This window comes from Papaver somniferum, chromosome 3, assembly GCF_003573695.1.
Source record: "Papaver somniferum cultivar HN1 chromosome 3, ASM357369v1, whole genome shotgun sequence".
NCBI classification, from domain to species: domain Eukaryota; kingdom Viridiplantae; phylum Streptophyta; class Magnoliopsida; order Ranunculales; family Papaveraceae; genus Papaver; species Papaver somniferum.
This window is the reverse complement of record NC_039360.1, coordinates 16620272-16632752: the sequence shown is the minus strand read 5'-3', so window position 1 is coordinate 16632752 and position 12481 is coordinate 16620272. Positions and strand designations below refer to the sequence as shown.

At 35.7% G+C, this 12481-nt stretch overlaps 1 long non-coding RNA gene across 1 annotated transcript; it reads left to right on the top strand.

The window, feature by feature from the left end:
* Positions 1–2906: 2906 nt before the first annotated feature.
* LOC113360956 lies at positions 2907–4389 on the top strand. Its single transcript, XR_003364885.1, has 4 exons — positions 2907–3025; positions 3142–3438; positions 4092–4179; positions 4262–4389. It is a non-coding gene; the product is annotated as an uncharacterized LOC113360956 (long non-coding RNA).
* Positions 4390–12481: the final 8092 nt, after the last annotated feature.

Sequence of the window (12481 nt, the reverse complement as noted above, 5' to 3'; positions counted from 1 at the left end):
TGGGTGAAATGGATACCATTCATAACTTCTAAAATATATATCGGATTTTAATAAAATTAATATTTTTGGAAAGGTTTTTAAATGATCTACAAAACAAGATCCATTGTTGATGGTAAATTCAAAAGTTTTTTTTTTTTATGACAAATTTTGCTAGGATGAAACTGGTTGCATTCTGCATTAAACTAACTTGAATTTGTTTTCATCCTTGTTTAAATTAGTATGAAACTGGTATCATCGTGTTTTAAATTTGGTTTCATCCATGTTTAACTAGTATGAAATTGGTCTCATCTTGTTTTAGAATTGGTGTAATTTATTGTCGTCCATGCTTAAACTAGTACGCAATTGGTATTAAGATGAAACTGGTTTCATCCAGAATATTTTAAAAGTTATTGGGTATATAAACAGTATCAAATGTTACTCGTCTTTTTCACCTAGAAATTTTCTCTTAAAGGTTATTCAACCAATTTTGTATATTAACAAAGACCTATTTCGACTGATGAAAAATGAGGGTTCCATTGCCGTTGAATGCACAGACTTTATATGTCAGGCCTTCAAGGGGAAAAATGATTACTATGGAATTGCGGCACTCAGTAGTAACAACTATCAAGTACTTATTTATTTATTTTTCCTTACGCCTGATTCAAATAGGAATCCATAGACGTTTTTTTTCTCTCTTTTACACGTTTTCCCTATTGTTACATTTTTTTCTTTTTTTTTTTCGTGGGGACCACATTAGGGTCCACAAAATCTACTTTGTTTTGGAATAGAATGGAAAACGGCCGACAAACAGAGCGTTCGTGTAAATTGAAGCCTCATTGAATTAGGATTCCATAATGCATTAGGTCCCGTAAAATCTACCTCTTCCTTTTCCTTTTTCGGATAAAAGGGACAACGGTTATATATGTATATAGCATTCGTCTGCAAAGAAAACTATTACCGCAAGAAAGAAGAAGACACAGCTGCTTACAATGGCAGAGAAAACTATTTATCTGGTAGGTCTCAACTGCACAAACTTATTTGACACAACAAGTTGTTTGCCTACTGAGATATTGCCTTCGATCAGCTCATTCCAAGCTTTCCAAACACTGGTGGAGAACATAGTAGGCCATTCAAATACCACGAATGCAGAGGTTTACATCCTCAGTATAATTTCAACCCTACAAATACCTCTGTGTAAGTTCCTACATCTCCTTTGCTAACATGCACCTCTTTCTTGAAAATACTATAATCTTTTGTTGATTATTGCAGCGTCTTGTTGTACTGTATTCTATCAAGTGTCTGCGATTTGCGTTTTTTTTTTTAATATAAACCATCATATTCATGGTTATTTGTCACTTTGTAACAACGATCCAGGGAAACGGAAAGATGGGTTGGGGGCACATGTTAGCCGAGCGAATCAACTGGTGCAGCGCTTCACCAATATCTGCACCAGCCATCACGTAAGCGTTTTTTCTTTATGCCTAAACTTGTTTTTTTGTACAGGATTAAGTATTGAGTTTTTTTGATAATAACTACCTTTCTACTTACAATTCAGATTCAAGCACACCCTCTCGTAATTGTGAGTCAGAACATAGGCGCTACACTTGTTCAAGAATCTATAGACAGAGGTGTTCACTTTTTAGTAGTGGGGCGAAGACGCGATTTAGACCCTACATTGAGTGTCAGCAGATACTGTGCAGCGAATGTTACTTGCTGTATCTGGCCTGTCGAGAGGAACTAGGCGGATGTCAATCGTTTGAAAATATATATAACAAGAATTTGTGCTGAAAGAGGGTTGCAGAATCCGACCAAAGAGCAGAGATTGAGCGTTTATGAGGACTTGCTCCTCGACCCTGAAGCTGACAAGGAGGAGGGAGGAGAGTATTCCTGTGTGAGCACCTCTGGTTGTGCTCCTCTTCCAATTATAAAAACGCTAATACTTATTTGAGCGCTGTAACCTAGATGGGGAACTCCCACCTGATTTACTATATTCATTTCTGTCGTTTATTTCTGCTACTAGTTTATTTCTGCTACTAAATTTACAAAACTCCAGTGGCACTTTCTTAATGGGTACCACCCTACTTTTCCTAAATACCGGTACCCATCATCAAAAATAAAATAATTTTCAAACTAAAATAAACTTTATTTTTTTATTATGTTTAACTTTTTTTCTTTTAATGAATTTATTTATATTTTTTCCTATTTCTTTTTAAGTTTTTTATTTTTTTATAAAATAACGAAAATTATTTTTATAAAAAATTGAGATAAAAAATGTTAAAAAGCATAGACTAAAAAAATTAAAAATTATAAGTTCTTAAAAGTTAGAAAAAAATTTAAAATTTAAAATATGTTTTTTAAAATTTAAAAATTAATTTAAAAAAAGAATTAGAAAAAAATTAGAATTTTTTTTTTTAAAAATATATATAAGCATTTTAAAAATTAATTTTTTAAAAAGTTAAAAAAAATTATTCTAAAAATAAAAATTTAAGATTTTTTTAAAAAGATTTAAAAATGTAAATAAGGGCAGTTTTGGTATTAAGTAAAATACATGGATAAGGGGCTTCTCAAATTACTATCTAATAACCCGTTTTTGTCTTTACATGGTATTAGAGCTGGCAAACAAGCTGAAACCCGCGGGTTAACCCGTGCCCGGCCCGTAAAAACCCGAACCCGGCTCGGCTGGTTTCTAAACAAGCCGGGTTCGGGTTAGAGAAATGATGGCTTGTGAATAAACGGGTTAACCCGTCCCGGACCGTGAAACCGCGGGTACAACCCGTAAACCCGTCCACAATTACTAATTAGTAATTTTTATATAATCCTGTCCGTCGGATTATCTAGGATTAATCACATCCACACGATTAAGGTATAAAAGGCGAAACCCTAGAACTAAATGAAGAGATATCTTTCTTTTTTATCTCTCTCTTTTCTTCTTCTGCTCCTTGCCTCCTTCCCTTCTTCTGCGTTCTTCAGTTGTGAATTGAATCTCGGATAAACAATGAATCATTTGGCACGATTCTCTGGAAGCTAGGTCTTTATCTCTCTCAGGGTTTGTTATCTCCTTCATTCTCCGTTCCTTCTCATATCAATTATTATCCTTTTTATTTCCTTATACTACAGGGTTGCAGATTTGATATTGTTGATGTTTATTTATTTTTTTTGCAGTGCAAGTGAGAGATGAGCAGCTGCTGCGGCTGTCAAGTTTGAATCAAGAGAAATCAGAGATTTCGATTTGTAAAAGCGTGATCTGAGATCTGATGATGAATTAAATTCAAAAATCACGATAACCCTTTGATTCAGATTAAGTTTTCAGTACTTATACAGAGAGATCTCAACCGGTGTACAGTTCATCAATTTTGCTTAAGTGTGAATCTGGTGGTGTCTTTTATTCAATTCAAAGAAGAAGAAGTTTCTTTCCATAAACAAGTTATAATCTTCTGGTTCTTGGAGTTTATTTCGCAGGTGAAGTTTTCTTTTTAATTCGTTTTCTGGGTTTCTTGTTTCTGTGATGATCTTTCTGTTAACTATGAAGAAGAAGAAACTAGGGTTTTATGTTGTTGTGTTGAATCCACAGTATTCTTTTTATTCAAATTAGTTGGTAATTCATGTTGAAAGTGATGGTTCTGTTTGTATTGAGGAAGTACTTATTGAGAATGTTCTGTAGATAAATTGCTTGAATGAATGTTCAAACCAGTAAAACCCTAGAAATAGAGAAGATTAGAGAGAATGAATGTAGTAATGGTAGGATTTTCTGTGCATACTTCACTACAGGGTGATAAGGGACAACGGGTTTTGAGATTGTGATAGCTTTGGATTTGTTCTGTAATTCATTGAATGGTTACTCAAGGAGAAACCCTCACCAAAAGCCTTTTGGTGTAGTTCGTATCAGATGTTCATATTACATATAATTTGTAACTTATGGTTCTTTGCTCGCACGCATATGCACTCCTCGTATTTAGTAGGAAACTTGTGAGAAACTATAGTGAATAACAATGGGTGTGTTTATCTGATACAATGTGTGAGTGAAAGGTTGATATCAGTTTCTCGTCCCTGTAGTTTGCATTTTGCAGTATGTGAAACTAACTGCCGGTGGATTGGCCTTTTGGTCTGTTTAGGTAAATGTTACTAGACATCTATAGATCATTCTCGTGGACTGTGGTTGAGTACGCTTGTTCTGATTGCAACATGCCTGCTATGACAAAGGTCAGTATACTAATTTGACGCACTGGGTTCTTCTGTGAATTTCTTAGCTCTTTATTTATTCTTAAATCTTAATTTGAAACAGAGTTTTGAGCACCACAATTTTGGGCACATATTTGACAAGCTTACCGAAGAAATTGGAAGTCCAGTCGAATTTGAACTGCCAGACTGGGTAAAGGATCAGAATCCTAATACCTACACCTTCATAAGACGCAGTATCTATATAGTAGTTGAATAAATTAATAATTTTATGCCTAAAATTTCTGATGATATATCCTAAAACATGATTCATAATTTTTTTATCTCAATCAGGATTTTATTTAGGATATTTAACATTTGATACCCGGCAAATGTCCAACATCTAGCTTTGGTACCTAACATTTGAAATATTAGCGGTTGATACCTAGACCAACCATTGACCGTCAAAGTTAAAATATGACCTAACAGTTATTAAATTTCAGTAATTTTAATTCAGAAGAAATTAAAAAAGAAAGTTATACAATTATATCGGTAACCCTTATCCACTTCCTCCGTTTATTTTATTTTTTTTTTCTATGCCCGTCTGCGTATCTTCCTCAGCATACATATTTAACCTAATCCATTTGCCGTCAAATGAAAAAATCGTGTCTTTTGGATCTGATGTGAGTTTTGAAATGGGTTTCTCATATTTGTTTTGGTGATTGTAATTTGGTACCAGACACTTCTATTTGGGGTCACCACCATGGCACCATCTTCTTCTTCTGATTTCTGATGATCATCATCTTGATGGTGGTTAGTTTGATTTCAGAGAAACTCGAATTCGATTGAATTAATGGGTTGCTGAGGCTATTTGAAGACGTGGGTAGTACGTGGAATTCATTAGAGCTTGACAATGGTGTTGCTGCCATTAATGGCAGTAAGGAAGTGGTGCTCGAGTTTGCGATTGATGATAATGTTTTTCGAGTCTCTGTGGTGGAGATAAAGAAATACAAGGGACTCGATGTTGTTTCTGTAATGGGTGATAAGATTGAGATTGAGTTGGTCGTTGCTGCCATGATTGATGATGGGGAAAGATTAATAGGCCCGAGTTTGCAGCCAACAATAATGAGACAGAGAAGGTGGAGCTCGAGCTGCTGGATGCTTTGATGAAACAAAGAAAACAGGGGAGATATGTTCTTACTGCCATTGAAGAGGAAGAATGAATTGCGAAAGAAAATTGGTTTTCTTAACTTGGAAGTATGACGATGAAGTATGGTGGAAGAATATGAGTATTGGGTTTATTTGGAGCATCGAAAAGTAAAAACGTATTAGGGTTTGAAAAATTATCGGTAACTCAAAATCATCTAGTAATCCATGTTTTCACTTACAAAGGGTTAAGCTTTAATTGCTGCAACTTCTTCTTGGAATTTTGAATCGGCATGTGAGAACACTTTTTATAGTTTCTGCAATAAGCAAAGGAGTGAGCTAGTGGTGGTGATGTGTTCTTGGTCGCCGTGATCCGTAACTGTTAAGGAAGAATTTATGTTTGATTTTAGGGTAAATCTGTCAAATCATATTTTGTTAAAATGATAATTAGAAAAAGAAAATTTATTAGTCAACCAGTTGAACTTGACGGTCAACGGCTAATCAAGGTACCAACCGCTAATATTTCAAATGTTGGGTACCAAAGCTAGGTGCTGGACATTTGTTGGGTATCAAATGTTATATATCCCTTTTATTTTTGAAGTAAGGTTAGGCCTCGATCTTATATTATTTTGATCGATTAGATTTTAAGTTTTTGATAGAGAAAAATAAAGCTTCGATTTTAATCACGGTCACAAGCTCGATATCTGGAATCTCTTTTGTCCACACAATTTGTTCGCTTTTAATATAGAGGAGGGTTTCCAATTATATATATATATACCTATAATGGTTTTAGGAAAAACCTAGGTTAAAGGATAAACGACTCTAGTTGAACCTAGTATCACAAAGGAGATGCGGGGATTAGGTTTCCCAGTTGTTAGAGTTCTCCCTTATATAGTCTTCAAATCAGGGTTTGATAACTTTGGAACAAAGCAATCAATATTCATCGTAAGATAAAACCTGATTTAAGATTCAAGCTAATATCTTTCCACTGTTAGATGGTCTTAGCTTGTTACACACAAACGAAATATACATTCATTTAGATATGCGTAACCGTACCTAAACTTGTATATTGAGTTGGTTCAATAACAGTTAACCGAAGTTAGCCATATGAACACTTTTCTCTTAACCATGTTCATCTTAACACTTTTAGATTGATTGATAATCAAATGAATCTAATTGTGCTACTCATAGAGTTGTTCAATTGTTTATATTCTCATAGAAGTATACAAGACACAATTAAATCCAAATCGGATTGATTCAAAAGAATCAGTTCATGAACAATTTAGCCACGGTTTGCAAAGATTGCATTCCTTAATTTATAAATGTTTTTGTTCATGAGTATGAAATCATACTTAACCGATTTAAGAACTTGAACCACTTAAGTTTGCGAACAGGTACGCGAACTTAAGTTCCGGACATTGGTCACAAGCCGACAGTTCGTAAACAGGTATGTAAACTTTAGCTCCGGACCGAACTATGTTAGAGCATATCTCGGTCGACCTCGCATTCGTTGCTATCTCAAGCATGTTTGTCAATGTTAGTGATCAAAACTATGAGTCTTGATTTCTAGCCTACATAGCTAAGTCTCGGACTACGATAGAAAAGTGTAGTTGAGCTCAAGGACTTCATGGCAATTCATCATACAACGACGAAGATCTATACAAGGAACCGTGGAACTTCATCAACAAAAAGGTATGTGGAGACTTGAACTTATCTATCACCCAAAGTCTATCTCTTCTATCTCCTACTTCTTATGAGACAAAAGTCGTATGCTATATAGACTAGATCATACACATTTGATATTTCGAGCCGAGTATATCTCGCATATTTATGTCTCGAAATCATGTGTTGGTAAAGCGTTTCGCTTTGATCAAGTTTATCTTCACCTAGTGACGAAAGTCATGAAAAGTTTCAATTACTTTGAGAGTTGCTCTGACGTGAATCGGTCTGTGAATACGGCTACATAGTGTCCTCTGAGAATGTCTCAATGATTGGAATTAGAGTTTAGATTACATAACCATGTATTCCTTGAACCGAAGTTTTCGAACTTTGTTGATCAAGAGAAATCGGGAGGATTGTGGAATTGGCTTGCCAAGTCCGTGAACTTTCGGAAGTTCTCGATCGAGAATTTCTGCTGGATTTTCCAATTACTCGTTTGTGTGCTTAGTCCGCGAACTGGCGGAAGTTCTCTTCCCGATAATTTCTGCTGAGTTTGGAAAACTCCGCCGGTTTACTTAAGTCCGCGAACTTGTTTGTGAACTTAAGAGGTTATAATCTAAAGATGTGCTCTGAACATGAAACTTAAATTACTAAGGAATGTTGTATGCAAACCGTGGCTATAAGTTCATGAGCCGATTCAATCGAATCGAATCATCTTTGTTTCAATTGTGTCTTGTGTAGTTACATAAGACCTCATAGAAATTGAACAACTCTTTAACTAATTCATTTGAGTCAATTGAACTAGTTATGGTGAAGAAGAACATGGTTAATATGAAAAGCTCATATGGTTGACCTTTTGGGTTACTATGTTGAACCAACATACACGTACACATTTGGGCATCATTTTCACGAACCCAGTAAACGTTTACCCAAGTGTGTGTGACAAGCTAAGTTTTCGATCTAACGGTTGAGAAATATTATCTTGAATCTAAATCAGGTTTTCATGTAACGGTGAATAAGGATTGCTTTGTAACTAAGGCAAAACCCTGATTTGAAGGCTATATCAAGGAGACATCTAGCTTTGAGAAAAACTAATCCCCACACGTCCGTGTGATACTAGTGCGCTCGCTAGAGTCGATTCTCCTTTAAGCTTTGGTTTTCTTCTCTAAAACAAGGTTAACGACTTAAAGACTTCATTGGGATTGTGAAGCCAGACCGATACTACTTTATCGTAGTTGTGTGATCTGATCTTGCATCTTCTATCGTACGATTACAATCGATTGATTGGATTGAGATCGTGAGAGTTCTCCGATAGGCAAGATAAAGAAGTCACAAACATCTTCGTCTCACTGTTTGTGATTCCTCGACAAACCGCTTGTGTAGTCAGGAAGGATTGTAGAGAGGTAATTGATTAATCTAGGTTATTCTTCGGGAATATAAGACCGGGTTATCAATTGGTTCCTGTTCACCTTGATTTATCAAAAGACGGAACAAAACCAAGGGTTTATCTGTGGGAGACAGATTTATCCTTTGATAGACTTTTCTGTGTGAGACAGATTTTTTTATTATCAATCCTGCGATTTTGGGTCGTAGCAACTCTTGGTTGTGGGTGAGATCATCTAAGGGAATAAAGTGCGTAGTATCCTGCTGGGATCAGAGGCGTAGGAGTACAATTGTACCTTGTATCGGTGGGAGACTGATTGGGGTTCAACTATAGTCCAGTCCGAAGTTAGTTTGCATTAGGCTAGTGTCTGTAGCGGCTTAATACAGTGTGTATTCAATATGGACTAGGTCCCGAGGTTTTTATGCATTTGCGGTTTCCTCGTTAACAAAACTTCTGGTGTCTGTGTTATTTCCTTTCCGCATTATATTTTATATAATTGAAATAATACAGGTTGTGCCTTCATGATCATCAACTGGAAATCCAACCTTTGGTTGTTGATTGATCCTTGGACATTGGTCTTTGGTACCGTCCAAGTATTCCTTGTATTTGATAAAGACTCGCTATTGTTTTTAGCTTGAGTAAAAATCAAATCAAGAGAGAGATATTAACTCCTTGAGATACTTTTATCTAGATTGAGTATGACTGTATAGTTGATTCTCTAGCAAAGTATTTCGGAGTTAGTCCATACAGATTGCTAAGCGAAATATTGGGTTCTTTTGTTAGATCCCCTCTTTTTCAATTGGTATCAGAGCAGGAAAACACGTTTAAGACCTAACAAGTCCGTGTTTGTAGCGATCTGACTCTATGGACAGAGGTGTTATCTCTATTAACGTACCACCAGTATTTGATGGCTCCAATTACTTATGGTGGAAAATTTATATGCGATCTTTTCTTCAATCGCGTGATTTTCAATCATGGGTATATGTGGTGAATGGTTATGATGCGCCCGTTGTTGCAGCTGGAGACGGAACTGTTCCCAAGAATATTGGTGAATATAATGCTGCTGAGATTCTTGCTGCGAAGCAGAATTCTGAAGGGTTAAATGCTATCATACTTGTCATTTCCCCAAGTCTTCAACACCATGTGTCTAATTGCGCTAGGTCTAAAGATGCTTGGGATATCTTAGAAACCGTATTTGAAGGAAACTCCAGTGAAAAGGAAGCTAGGCTTCAAAACCTTAATTCCGATTGGGAGAACCTTCGTATGGTAGATGAAGAAACATTTGATGAGTTTAATCACAAAGTGTCTGAAATTGTTAATGCATCTTTTGCATTGGGTAAGACTATTCCTGAAAAGGACATTGTGTTGAAAATTCTCAGATCGCTGCCATCTAGATACGAGTCTAAGAAGCATGCCATCGTTGAGGGGAATAACCTCAATAATCTTTTCAGAAACACCTTGGTTGGGAAGATAAATATGTTTGACCATGAGCATACATCCAAAGTCGGTACGGATGTTGCCTTTAAAGCACAAAAGAGCACTAAATTACTTGCCAAAGGTAAAAGTGTTCATGTCTCTGAGGATGATCAGTCTGAGAATGATTTTTCAGATAAATACCTTGACAAGTCGGTCTCATCGATCACAAGACAGTTTAGGGATCTTCTGTTGAAGAGAAGTAAACGGTTTTCAAGAGATAAATCTAGGTGATCAGACAAACCTCACGGTCGCGTACCTCCTAAAAACAGGGATGTTGACGAGGCTGATGACGAGGATATGCCTCAGTGATTTAAGTGTAAGGGTTTTGTCCATTTTGCTAAAGAATGCCCAAATCATAGAATATACACTAGGAACAAAGGTCTAGTTGTAACACTTGATGAAATGTCTGAAACTTATGATTCCGATGAAGATAGGAAATCAAGTGTAGGGATCATTGGTAAAAACATCGATTTTGATACTTGTAGCAATATATATATCAACCTTAATGGGTTCGGAGAAGAAGGAAACCCAATCAAGCTGGAAGATTCTCTAACTGGAAACCCTGTCAGTAATGATTCAGGATCTACTGTATGCCTAGTTGCGTGCACATCTCAGATGCCTGAATACTATCCAAGTTTGACGTGCTCGTTTTGTTCGATGAAGGGACACGAACTATCAAGGTGTTACAAGTACAAGCACCAAATAACGCACGCTAGAAAACTTCAAAGAAGAGCAGATCGATTACCAAGGAAGCTGAAACTTGCTCAGAAGACCGTCGAGGTATGTAGGATCTTATCTTCATCTAAGAAGTTGGTTTCCATGGATATAGTAAGACCATTTGAAAATAAAGTATGGTCGAATCGTTTTGATATACAGAAGTCTGAAGATTCCTTCCTTGAGGAAAAAGATGGAAAAATCGTTGTTCATCGCAACACAACTTGATTGTGTTGTTGGGAAAATATTGTCTCTTGTGCCTGATCGAAAAGAGACAAGATTGAGTGCTGATTCGGGCTTCAGTAAAGTTTTTCCTTCTTTTCTTAGATTTGTTATTTTCTGTCTATCAAATAAAAGAAAGGGTTATTATCGACAATTCTACTCTTTATAGGGTTTTAGAGTTGAGCGTATATGAACCTGTCAATAGGTTTCGAACCCTACATCCCTTTTTCCTTTTGACATCCTTTATATAAGACTGCTTGTTGAGTTAAGTGATTCCATCACACAAATCCAGTTGTTCATAATTGTTCTCACAGCACCATGTCATCCGATGGAAAGGATGTCAACATGATTGTTAAATCTTCAATCAAGGAAAAAGAGAAATCTCCTGTTTCTAAGTCCCTGAAAAGAAAAAGAAGGAATACAAGAAACCCCGGGGATGTTCCTTCTAACTCTCAGAAGTTTTCCGATATTCTTGATGAGTTAAAGGAAATAAGAAGGGAGATTTATGAAATAAAGACGTTCGTGTCTAAATCTTTGGAAATTCAGAGGACCCTAATTCGACCTCTTCATCCAAGACAGTTCGTGGGTATTGACACTTATCTCCATGAACCTTATGTCTTGATGGTTGTCGATAACAAGGAGTTCGGGAATGATAAAGAATTTCTCAAAGGATTTGTTGCCTAGTATGTCTTCTTTTTGGTTTAGTTGGAAGAATAACTAGTGCTTTGAATAGCGATGATTGTGACTATACATATATAGTTTTGTTTTCATCTTCTTATGTTATTTTTTAGGTTTATTGGTTTTAAATTCTAAAAATATTTGGAGGATGATGTTATTGCAGTATTTTAAATGTTTGATATATTGCAGTATTTTTATGGGATATGTATTGTTTGCGTTCGTGAACTTGAAGGTCTCATATTTCGTCAAAAGTAAAGTTGTTCATAAATCGGTATTTGTATTGATGAAAGGACGAATGGACTTTTGACATATACAAAAGTTATGACTATGCAGTCATGTATTTGATGGAAAGTAGGATGAAAATATTTTGTTTGACAAGGATAAAGTCTATTCTATCGTTATGATGGAAAATAGAATAGGTCCCTGTATGTTATCCACGGTATTTATCTTCATTGATCCATTTTATTATGTTTTACCGTGAAGGCTCCATTGTGTGTCTTATGTTGATCACCTTACAACTAAGTCGATTTACCTTGGCTTTGTTGGTTGTTCCATAAGATGTTATATGTTGAGCATTAGGAACTAAATTAATCAACTAGTTTGGTTATTTAGTTTGTACTCCATAAGTTTTCTTTCTTATGTTGCGTACATGTACGGTTAAGGTTGTCATATTCTATGATGAACTTGGTCGGGGTTCCATAAGTTCTCTTATGTTGAGCCCAAAATAATTAAATTGATTACTTTGGTGATTAGTTTGGTTATTTGTATTCCAATTAGATTAATTGTAGGTTCTCTTGTAATTAATCTAGTTGAGTTTTCATATATTCCACAAGTTCTTGTATTGAGTATATGAAAGGCTACACTATCATGTTCTATTGGTTAATTTAGTCATATATTCCGTAAGGTTTTCCTTATGTAGAGTATTTTAATGGTTAAGTTAGTCATCTCCGTATGATTACCTTAGTCGTAGCTCCGTGAGTTTACTTATGTTGAGCACCTTCAATTAAATTGATCACTTTTGTGGTTTGATTTAGTTGCGTATTACAATTGAATTAATCATGGGTTTAC